Source organism: Petaurus breviceps, unplaced genomic scaffold, assembly GCF_028583685.1.
Source record: "Petaurus breviceps papuanus isolate PSGF00001 unplaced genomic scaffold, PetGlider_PUasm1.0 208, whole genome shotgun sequence".
Lineage (NCBI taxonomy): Eukaryota > Metazoa > Chordata > Mammalia > Diprotodontia > Petauridae > Petaurus > Petaurus breviceps.
In genome coordinates this window covers 24,205,188-24,217,325 of record NW_027185852.1, presented here as the reverse complement: position 1 = coordinate 24,217,325, position 12,138 = coordinate 24,205,188, and the positions used below count along the sequence as shown (strand labels likewise).

The 12,138-nt window shown below is 43.3% G+C and overlaps 1 protein-coding gene across 2 annotated transcripts in view; it reads left to right on the top strand.

Moving 5' to 3' along the window:
* The first annotated feature begins 4,370 nt into the window (after positions 1–4,370).
* LOC138165346 (zinc finger FYVE domain-containing protein 9-like) overlaps positions 4,371–12,138 on the top strand; it is a 219,329-nt gene continuing 211,561 nt past the window's right edge. For both annotated transcript variants that reach the window (XM_069093576.1, XM_069093577.1), the window contains exons 1-2: positions 4,371–4,522; positions 9,607–9,766. The gene's annotated coding sequence lies outside the window, so the exon portion shown is untranslated. The remainder of the gene's footprint in view (positions 4,523–9,606; positions 9,767–12,138) is intronic.

The following is a 12,138-nucleotide window of genomic DNA, read 5'->3' as shown; positions in this document are numbered from 1 at the left end:
ATGTGAAAAGAAAGTCCTGAACTGGGAGGAGCTGGTGATGTAGATTTGGAGAGACACTAGAGAGAGGCGGAAGATTTTTTTGGGAAGCAGCACCTCGTGGAGAGAGAGAGAGACTAAGAGAATTGCTGGTGGCCGCTTTGAATTGCCCTGGACTTTTGAGACCTGCCCCCTGAGCTGCCAAGGACTGAGAAGACATGGCTGTTTTGCTGGTACTTTGTCTGTCTGTTTTGATGTTGTTTTGCCAGATTTGTCCACTGGTGAAAGACAGTCCTTTTGTTGAAGAAGTCCTGGAACCTGGCTGTTCGCTAAGAAGCCCTGAGACTGTCCTGCAGACAGAGAGTGAATACTGTCCACTGGTGAGGGACAGTACTGTTGTTGCAGGGGTCTGGAGACTGTCCTGCAGACAGAATGAATACTGTCCACTGGTGAAGGACAGTGCTGTTGTTGCAGGGGTCTGGGAGCCTTTCTGTTGGTTCAGAAGCCCTGAAGAAGGATTTTCTTGTTGTATGTTTACAGAAATCCTGGGAGAGGGCTTTGCTAATGTGTTCAGGGGTTCTAGGACTGTTCTACAGACAGAGGATAAATTCATGAAGGGACTGGCAATGTATCTTATGGCCTTGCTAAGCCTTGTCTCCCCAGGAACTAAGATTGCTGAGAACTTGCCTTGTGTCAAGATGAAGAAAAGACCTCCATTTGGGTATTAAGTGCTGTGTTTAAACTTGATGTAACTCTGGGGTAGATTCAATTGTGATCCTGGGGGTGGGGAACTTTTGACCTTATTGTGCTCTGTGACTGACAAATGAAGGTACTTTACCTATGTTTGGAAACTAATCTCCATTTGAGAAGAGGGGTTTTGTGGTGGACTTAATTAAGGTATAGCCTAGGGGTGGAGTAGTATTTAGAACAGGGACTTTGTAATTGATTGAATGATTGGAAGGTCCTGGGGTGGGGTAGTACTTGGAGATTATTTAATCACACTTAGTAAATGCTGTATTTTGAAATGATGTCATGTTTTGATCTTCTCTGTTCTGGGTTTGTTACTGAATAAAATAGAGAGCACCTATGCTGGTATTCTGAACCTTGGGAAGTTGCCTTTCTTTTGGCATTACATTACACCATCTTGAGCCTTTTGCCACCACCCCAGGAATCTGGTAAGTTTACTCTTTTACGTTGACAAGTACATTATCACCAACACCCCTGGCAAAGTACATGGCTCACTGAGCTCAAGGAAGAAAAAGTTTATTTACAGGTCAAAGAAAACAAATGGAGCTCTTATCAGAGGTCATGGAAAATGCTGCTATTTGCCAACCAGCAACTCTCTGCCAAAGGCCTTAGAAGCCTCAGTAAATAGCCTTCGATTATGCAATAGGAAGGGCTCCCAGCAGGCATAAAGGACCTCTTAGACATGGCCAGGATGTGGCACCTGCAGCCACTCTCTCTCCACCTCTCCCAGCAGATGGTAACAATTCCTCCTGTGTCATCTTGGGTGCTGATCTCTACAGCAACCAGAAGTTGGAACCTGTTTTTTTTCCTTTTTTAAAAAATTTTTTGTAGGGAAATTGGGGTTAAGTAACTTGCCCAAGGTTACATGGCTAGTTTCTTTGTGTGGGTGTTAAGTGCCTGAAGACAGAACCGAACTCAGGTCCTTCTGACTCTGGGGCCAGCACTTTACTCACTGTGCCACCTAACTGCCCCAGAACCTGTTTTGCAGAGGGGCCTTTTCTAGAATTTACCTGACATAGCGAGAGACAGAGAGTCAGGTGGTGTAGAGGACTGTGTGCTGAGTTTAGAGTTGGGAAGACCTGGGTTTGAATCCTCCCTCTGCCAGTTTGACCATGTTGGACTCAGTGCCCTGTAAGGTCCCTTATGATCCAAGGATCTCTTTGTACAGCTCCAATACGATTCCAGACAACAATATCTCCACTCTGAAGCCATTCCCTTGAACTAAGATTTCCACTGGATTTTGGCTCCAGAGAAGTCTTTCTGGGAGTCACAAACTCTGACCTGCCCCTTTCATCTTTAAACAGTTCTCCATGACTAACACATTTTAAGTAAGAATAAATCCTTCTCTGGTCATCCTGGGAGAGTTTATAAAAGATCCCTTGGTGCTTCTAAGATTATATCACCCTTCCCATGGATTTCTGTCTCATATGCTTGGTGGGGTCCAGCCTCTCTCCTGGCTTCTCCAGAGAGCACGATAATAATCATCCTGGACACCTAAAACACTTTGAGGTTTACAATAATCATCTCATATGAGATGTAATTTATTAGTAACAATAGCAACAACAGCAACAATAACAACAACATATTCCTAGGGCACTTGTAGGTTTACCAAACACCTTCCTGGAAAGATAAGTGGCCCAGTGGATAGAGTGTTGGGCCTGGAGTCAGGAAGACCTGAGTTCAAATCAGGCCTCAGACACTAACTGTGTGGCCCTGGACAAGTCACTTCACCCCATGTATCCCAGTTTCCTCATCTATAAAATGAGCCAGAGAAGGAAATGGCAAACCACTCCAGTATCTTTACTAAGAAAATCCCAAATGGGGTCATGGAGAGTCAGACATGACTGAAAGTGATGGGGTGGTTGGGATCTATATTTGTAACATCAATTTGTAATACCAATTTGTAACATCAGTCTGTAAAACCAATTTGTAAAATCATACTCCTCCTCCCCCGCCCCAACCTCAGAGCATTAACTCTGCCCAGCAAAAACTCATGAATTGTTTATCTCGGCTTGGAACAGTGACAGGCTACACCTATGAATCCTTCACAAAAACTAGCCATGAATTTGTTTTAAAAATGTTTTGATAACTGTATTTCAATAAAGTTGGTTTGTAATTCTATATATATTTTGTATTTGTATATATACAAATATGTACCTGTAATTCTCTATATATTTTACTTCATGCATTTAAAAACATGATTTTGAGAAAGTGTCCAGAAGTTTCACCAGACTGACTGCCAAGGGGAGCACTGACCCCGAAAAGGTGAAGGTTCCCTGGTCTATAAGCTTAGAAACAATAATCAATTTACCCACCCAAGGTCGGGTTGGTTACTTTTGAGGAAAAACCTAAGTCTCTGTGACCCAGCAGCTGTCCAGTCTCCTCCAGGCTGAAGCCACAGGGGCTGGTGAATTTGACCTGCCCCTAAAGTTTACTCAGGAGATGCCTGCCTCATCAGTAGGAGTACCAGGCTTCCAGTTCCTGAGGGACAATTCTGTTTTTGGCTCTGGTCTAAGGGGTCTGCTCTTCCTCATCAGGGGAGAGGAAATAAAAAGGCACACCAAGTTCAGCTGTGAATCAGGTATGAAATAGGCAGTTTTGTTCCCAAAAAGGGCGGTAACAGAAGGATATAATGAATCATAGGATGATTACAATCAGCTGAGAGGCTAGTTAGTGCACAGGTCTCATTGGGAGCTTTGTGACAGGGCCATTGAGTATTTCTTTTACATGTCCCCTCCACTGAGTATAGCCTGCCAGTGCCTAGGAGGCTCTTTTCTTTGGGTGGTCTCTTTTCTCTGTGGGTGACTCTCCCTGTGGGGTCTCTGTCTCAGTTACTGAAGTTTCTGCTGCCACAATCACCCAATTAGGTCATATCATGCTTCCAGATGCCCGCAAGGCCCTGCATAGAAAGGAAGGTGACCTGAACAGAAGGTGCCCCCATCCTAGAAAAAGGCTTTCCTAGGGGGCCATGTCTGGCAGTCTGGTAGTGGAAGGGCATTTCCCAAGGGCCCTCAGGAGCTCAGAAAACAGTTCTTACACTTCCAGGACATAGAAAGGAGAGTCTGGAAGGGCAGAGATTGTCTTTTTAGTATATCTCAGCAGCAAGTTAAAAGTATCCTCGTGGCAGATAGGAAGGAGTCCTAGAATATCTGCTTCTACTTTGGAGTCAGAAGGAAAGGTCTCTCCATCCTACATGCCCAACGGTAAGAGGGGAGGGATGGAGGGAGTGATGTACTGAGGTCAAATCAAGTGTGATAGACTGATGGCTGGAGGATGAGAAGGTACAGTCAGGTTGAAGAATAGGAGTGAGTCAAGAGAGATGGCAAGACAGGAAATCATGACCAAAAAGGGTATTTTCAGAGTTTTATATCATGGCAATAACATAGCTATGGGTAGTGGCCAGAGTCAAGGTATGGCCATCCCTGTAGGTATCTGAGGTATCTGAAGATACAGGTCTGGAAAGCTGAGGAGACTGATAAAGTAGGAGGCCAGGGTGCTTGGAATTATGGTCAGATCCCTAAGTATGAGGGCAGGGGTAGGGGTGGAGAGAAAGTCTGTGAGTTAGGTAATGAAATGCTTATGAAAGGAGGCTGGGAGCCCAAGGAGGACTCGGACCTGGGAAACTTATGGGAGAGGTGGCTATGATGTCAACAGAGGGAGAGGCTGGACCAGGAATGTAGATCAAGGCCTGTGTTGACTCACCCCTGTCCGGGGAGGTCCGGAGCCTTGAAAGAAGGAGTGCCTAGTACTGGCAAGGATGGCCAGGGCTATGGAGAGAGCCAGGTCTCTGTGAGCTCAGGTAAGTGGAAGGGTCATCCAGGTTCACTATCTTGGTGACATCCTTGACTCCTCACTCAATCCCCCTCTCTCCCCAAACCAATCCGTTGCCGAATCTTGCCAGTTCTATCTCAGCAATTCTCTTCCATTTGTCCCTTTCTCTCCATTCTCACAACTACCAGCCTAGTTCAGACTATCCTCACTTCCAGTGTGGACCACACCTAGGTCCTGATACCTACAAATAACAAATCTCCTGAAGTGGCATTTCTACCCTATATGTCCATTGTCCTCCAATCAATGACCACAATTCACATAATTATGACTTCTTATAGTGCAAATTTGGATACAAGTAACCTCTTCTGGAAATTCCTTATCCTCACTAATCAGGACTTAGTTTTATATTATAATAATAGAGCATTACAGCTTCCTAATTCATCTTCACACTAATCCATCCTCTGCTCAGCTGTCAAAATGATTTCCTTGAGCACAAGTCTGGCCAAGTTACCCCTTAGTCAACAAATGCTATTGGCTCCCCAGAATCCAATAGAAACTCTGTTGGGCATTTAGAACCTCTCGCCACATGGTTTCAAGCTACTTGCCCAGTCTTGTTCTTCTTTACTCCTTTCCACGTACTCTGGTCTAGCCAAATGGTCCCTGCTGTTCTTTAACACAATAGGTAATTTTCTTTTTCTATGACTTTGCTTAGAATCAGGGGTTCTTAACATGGGATCCATGAACTTTTTTTATTTTTGATTTTGATAATTGTTGCCATCTCTCCTCCCCAACTTGATGGCAAAGCATTAGAAACCGAGGAGGTGCCCTGTTAGCTGCGGAATGACTGAACAAGTGATGGGCCATGAATATGATGGAATACTGTGGTGTTGTAAGAAACGATGAAGAGGACGGTTTCAGAGAAACCTAGGAGGACTTATATGAAATGATATAATGTGAAGTGAGCAGAACCAGGACAATTTCTGCCATTACAGCGATATTGTTAAGAGAAACAAGTTTAAATTCTGGTCAATGAGATGACTTTACCAGAGGCCTCATGATAAAACAGTCTGCTTGCCTCTTAATGGAAGAATGATGGACTCAGAGTACAGAATGAGATTTTTTAAAAAACAATGAAAAAATTTGTTTTGTCTGACAATATATATTTACAACAGGATTTTGTCTTTATTTCTCAATGTGGTGAGGGGGAGGGGATGGAGTGGGAGGGATTAGGTGGATCATTGTTGATTAAAAAAATTATAAAGTTAAAAATACTTTTATAGTTGCATTGTAATATAATTGGTTACTTGTGTCATCCAGCTAGATTATCCAGTTAGGCAATATGAGAAACTAAGTAGCCGTGTGACCCTGGAAAAGTCATTTAACCTGTCTGCCTCAACTGTAAAATGGTTTTAACAATAGCACCTACCTCCCAGAGTTGTTGTCAGGATCAAACAAGACAATATTGTAAAGCAAATACCAGGCACTTAATAAATGTTTGGGGGCAGCCCAAACTACCCAGTGGATAGAGTCAGGAAGGAAGACTCATCTGCCTGAATTAAAATCTGACCTCAGACACTTACTAACTGTATGACCTTGGGCAAGTCATTTAATCCTGTTTGCCTCAGTTTCCTCATCTGTAAAATGATCTGGAGAAGGAAAGGGCAAACCACTCCAGTGTCTTTGCCAAGAAAACCCCAAATGGGGTCACAAAGAAATGGAAATGACTGAAAGGACTCAAAAACAGTCACAATGAATGCTTGTCCTCTTCCTCTTTTCCCCATGTGATTCATTTTAAAACATGATTTTAAGAAGGGGTCCCTAGGCTTCACCAGACTGACCTGATTGCCTGAAGAAGTCACAAAAAAGGGTGAAGAACTCTAGTCTCAGGCAGTTCCCTAAGCCAGAAAAGTATCCCTTCCTCACCCCTGCTTCTTCGTGGGGAAGACTACCATCCCAAGGCCTCTATCTTGTTGCCACAATGAAGGGTTAATGTGAGGGGTTACACTTGAATAGCTGACCTGATTCAAATTTGGGAGTGTCCTTAATCCCCTGAGAAGTCAGGCCCTTTGACAAGGTCTTTCCAAGGTTCCCCTATAATCGTTCTCTTTAGATTAAATATTACAAAACCCTAACTGTCCTTTCCTCCTTTATGCTGCAGCTGAATTTCTTCATCTTCTCTTTCGCTATAAATTTCGCTATAAATGTGCATTGGAAATCTATTGTTCAGAGAGTTTCCTGTTTAGCAAATGGAATTCAGGCAGGATTGAAATTCTGTCCTAGCACATTGCTTTCACAAGAATAAGCTTTTCTCCAACAGACTTTGGCTAAATGGAGAATGTTTGTTTCCACAGGAGGATTCCTAGTTTCCTATTAAACTGAGCTCAAAACCACCTCTTAGAGGAAGCCTTTCCTGATTGTACTTCCAACTGTTGGTGCCAAAATAGCCTTGTGTTTATTTTGTATGTATGTTTGTACCGAATGGTGTGTATACAGTAATTTTGAAGGTATTTATGTGTCTATATGTTCTACAGATGGTTTACTTCTATCATAACAATAACTAGTATTTACACAGCACTTTAAGGTTGGCAAAGTGCTTTAGATGTATCCTCTTGTTTAATCCTCATAACCACTCTGGGAGGTGGTGCTGCTATTATACCCATTTTATAGACGAGGAAACTGAGGCATACAAAGGGTAAGTCAGGACATTTTACCCTGACTTGCTCAGGGTAAAATAGCTAGTAAATGTCTGAGGTCATATTTGACTTCGATCTTTCTGATCTAAAAAAAAAGCAACAAGAAAAGAGACACCAGCAGGTAGGAGCAGTATCTCCCAGGATTACTGCTGTGCAGATTGGGTATTTTTTCTCTATAAGTCAAGGTAGGGGAGCTGTTGTGGGAGATTTGATTGGTTCAAAGTGCGAAGGCTCTAGCCATTGATGGGGCTGTCTAGTTAGGGCATAAAAGAGGACATTGCCCATGAAGAATCAGTGCTGTTCAGCCTTGACAGATGTCCACTGCTGTTTGAACCCATATATACTCAGCTGACCAGATATGTGAAGAGGAGAGGGCTGCATTTTTCTGAATCTGTGTTGTGTCCTTAACGAGTATCTTTCCCATGCTATTGCTAGGTGACAGTGCATGTCAGAGGGCACACGATGGTTCCAATCCTGAATCTGAAGTACCTGACCAGCCTGAATCAAGCTTGACCTAAAATATGAAACCCACTCTCTCATGGGTTTCCATGCCACTGGTGGCGAAAAGTACACACAGGGAGAACACACATGACCAGGGAGCATCCTTGGCAGTGGAGGCCGTTCACGTGGGGGTCTCTCTCAGCTGAGGGTCGTCTCTGAACTCTGTTTTCTCTTCTGCTGGGCACTGCCTCTCTTCTTAGTATTACGTTGTCTCTGCTGTAGGTTTCCAAACACCTCTTGGTCACTGAGTTGCTCTTCTCTAGCATTTGATGGATCACAGTTCTCCAGAGCTATTTGTCAGACTGTCTGCTTTCATCTTCTAAGGTGCAATGGTCTGAAAGCCTCTCCCTGACAAGGGCACGCTCTTTTAGTGCACAGCCATGGAGGCTAAGTTCACTCTTGACCAGAAGGTCTGAGGGACCTTCTTATTTTGAACTTCTCTGTTATTATAATATTTTGCACAGATCAATCACTCTTTGTTAAGAGTGAATATAAGGAAACTATTTGGAGACAGAAGACTAGCCTGTGAGATCCCAGAGGATAGTGACCATTTTGTTTTACTTTGAATCCCTAATGCCTAGCACATTGCCTGCCCTCAGAGAGCAGACAGTCTTAGCAGGGGAGGTGAAAAGGGTCTCTCTCTCTTTAGTGAGCTAGCAGCTTAGTGTGAGAATTGAGGCAGGTCTCTATCTTCATCGAGCTAACAGAATATTAATCAAGATAGGACAGGAACACAAATTCCTATGTCCCTCAAGGGGTCGTTGTGAGGATTAAATGAGATGATATTTGTAAAGCCCTATATAAATGATAGTTATTATTATTGAGAAAAGGTCATTATATTTGGTGATTAAGAGATCCTTGGTGACTTCTGAGAAAGAAATTTCAGTTCAGGGGTGAAGTAATTTCATCCTAAGCTGTATCTGACCAAGAAGCCCATCAATGGCAGCCTGATAAGTAGCTTTCCAGCCTCTATCTGAAGGTCCCCATGAAGGGGAACCCACAGCCTTTCAGTGCAGCCCATACTGCTTTAGGGCTAAATATCAGTTTCTTCATCTGTAGAATGGGAATGTTGGATTACATGACTTTTAAGGTTGCACCCAGCTCTAAATCTATCATCTATGCTGAATCCTGCCGATCACTTAGCCACATCACCTTGGCCAAGTTCCATCCCATTCCAGGGGGTCAGTCTCCTCTCCTGTAAAATATGGGGTTTGGAAATGATGGTCTCTAAACTCACTTCCATCTCTAAGTCTATCATCATACTAGTTTTCCAGGGGCTATTCAGAAGAGAAGAGAAGGGCCTTAAAAGCTGGGAAGCAGGGAGAGGGACACACACACATACACAGAGACAGAGAAAAAGAGGTGGAGAGACAAACAGAGAAAGACAGAGATAGAGAGACAGAGAAGTGGAGAGGAGACGGAAAGAGAGAAGAAGAAGAAGAAGAAGGAGGAGGAGGAGGAGGAAGGGGAGGAGAAAGAAGAGGAAGGAGGAGGAGAAGGAGAAGGAGAGAGAGGAGGAGAGAAAGAAGAAGAAGAAGTGAGAGAAAAGGAGAGGTAGGGACCGAGAGAGACAGAGAGCTATTATTCTAGAGGGAGGGGCACATGTTGAAAGAAATGCAGAGACCGCAAGAGCACAAGAGATCAGTCATTTGATTGAGGTCCAAGGTAGGTGTAAAGATTAGAGTGGGAGTGAGGAAGCCAGTCAAGGGGTGCGGAGGCACTAAGGTTTGCTGCAGAGGGAGAAAAGACTTAAAGAGCAGTCACATGAGCAGGGCAGTGACCAGGGGAATGGACTGAGTGGGAACAAAGTTTGCAGCAGCATCTAGCAATAAGTAAACAAAAAAATCAGTAGCTAACACTTGTATCCTGACTTTAAGTTTTTACATACATGACCTCATTTGATGTGACTTTGTCCCAGGTGGTACAGGAAGGAAGTCTCCAAGGCAAGATTCAAACCCAGACCTCTCCTGACTCCCAGTGCAGTGCTTGTTTGGCCTGCCACATCTGGTCCATGGAACAGATGACTCATCTGCTCTTGGAGTAGAACACCACTCCCTTGGCATCCTGATCATTCAGAGGTCAGTGCACATTTGCTCCAGTAATTGGAATCTGGACCTGGGAACCAGAGGGCCAATGGAAATTCTCTCGCCTGATCTGACTAGTAAACTCTTTAAACGTTTTAAACCATAAAGTGTCTTTATGGGTTCCTCTTCACTCTTGGTAATATTGAAGATGCTCTCGAAGCTCTATAAATAATTCAAAGGGGAGGTGAAAGCAACAGATGGGGACTGGAGAGACCTTAAGGTCTACTTCCAGCTGCTTCTCATACCTATAACCTTGGGAGAAAATTAATTATGTTTCCCCTCTATGACTCAGTTTCTTGAGTTATAAAATGAACCTAATGATTTTCATTGTGTCTCAGGAATTTGTGAAGGGAAGTTCAAGGTATGGGAGTATCTTTTATTGCTCTGGAAAGGAAATTCCAGGTTACCATAGTGTGAGAGTGGAAGGAAATGTCAAGTCCCCTCATTGAGGCAGCTGGGTGGCACAGTGGATAGATAGTGCCCTAGACTTGTAGGCAGGAAGACCTCAGTTCAAATCCTGCCTTAGATACTTGCTGGCTGTGTGACCTTGGTAAGTCACTAGCTTTTCTCAGGCTTAGTTTCCCCATCTGTAAAATGAAGCTAATAATAGCACTTACTTCATAAGGGTGTTTTAAGGATCACATGAAATATTTGTCCAGAATTTTGCAAACCTTAAAGTGCTATATAAATGCTAGTTATTATTATTGAATAGATGAGGAAATTGAGGCTGAAAGTCACAAGGTTTATAATTGGAGGGCTGGGAATTGAATCCAGGTCCTCAGACTCCAAATCTAGTGCTTTTCATTTGATAATGACAGTTTTGTTTTTAGAGTGCTTAAGGTACATGCTATACATGGTCTCATGTGATGTTCATAACACCTCTGCTACTATTATTCCCATTTTACAGATGAGGAAACTGAGGATTGGAAGGGCATCATTTGCGTGGTGGCCCAGTCAGGGTCCGAGTTGTGATTGTTTCAGAGTATCGTTAATTCAAATCACTTAAACCTAAATAGCTCTTATTTTGTCTACTCTGCCGAGGGAATCACCTATGGATTGGGAAGGCTACACATGGTTAATGGGGAGTTAATACCCAAGGAAGGGAAATTGAAAGACAATTGCCCTAGGTGAGTTTGAGCCAACTGGTCCAATAAACACTCTTGTATGGTAATTGTATGTGTAGTAAGATGGGGGAATGGCAAATGTCTCCACTTTAAAAAATAAGAGAATGGAGTTGGCTAACTATTAGCCTTATGAACTTGACTTACAGTCTTAGCAAAATTCTAGAACATATTATTAGAGAAATGGTTATGGGCTATGTAAGGAATGGCAATCACAAAGAGCCAATATGGCTTTCTTAAGCCAGGTCATGCTGAACTAATTTCATTCCTTCCATCAGGGTTATGAGCATGCTGGACTGGGAGAGTGCTGGGGGCATTGTTGGCCTAGATTTTAGCCAAGCATTGGACAATGTCTCTCATGCTATTTTTGTGGACAAGGGGGAGAGATGTGGGCTAGAGAAGGATGATAATACAGTTAGATGGATTTGGAACTAGTTGGTTGCCTGGACCCAAAGAGTCCATTAATGACGATTAATGGCTCAATACCAACTGGGAAGGAGTCTTTGATGGAACCTTGGCCTTCAATGGCTTAACATTTTTATCTCTGATTTGGAGAAAGGTGTACTGATTGAAGTTGCCGGTGACACAGACCTAGGTGAGATAGAGAGCTTGTTGGATGGTACAGCCAGGAGCCAAAAAGAGGCCCAGGGGTTAGACTGGCTATACTGGGTTATATCAGTCATACTAGCCCAAACTCAATAAGATGAAAATTAACTTCTGTGGGAAGTCTTTCCTGGTGTCCTTTAATACTAATGCTTTCCCTCTGAGATTATCTCCCATTTATCCTGTATCTATCTTGTTTGCATGTTATCTCCCCCATTGGACTGTGAGCTTTTGGAAGGTAGAGACTGTTTTTTTGCCTTTTTTTATATTCCCCGTACTCAGCATAATGCCTGGAACATTAGTGCTAGGTGGCACAGTGGACAGAGTGCTGGGCCTGGAGTCAAGGAAGACTTTTTTTCCTAAATTCAAATCCAGCCTCAGACATTTACTAGCTGTATGACCCTGAGCAAGTCACTTAACCTTGCTTGCCTCAGTTTCCTCATCTATAAAGTGAGCTGAAGGAAATGGCAAACCCCTCCAGTATCTCTGCCAAGAAAACCCCAAATGGGGTCACCAAGAGTCAGACAAGACTGAAACAAATGAGCAACAATGAAGTGCTTAATGAATGTTTATTGACTTGACTTGGAAAACAACAACAAATAACAAACTTCCCAAGTCCAAGGGTGGGAGAAGTGTGACTCC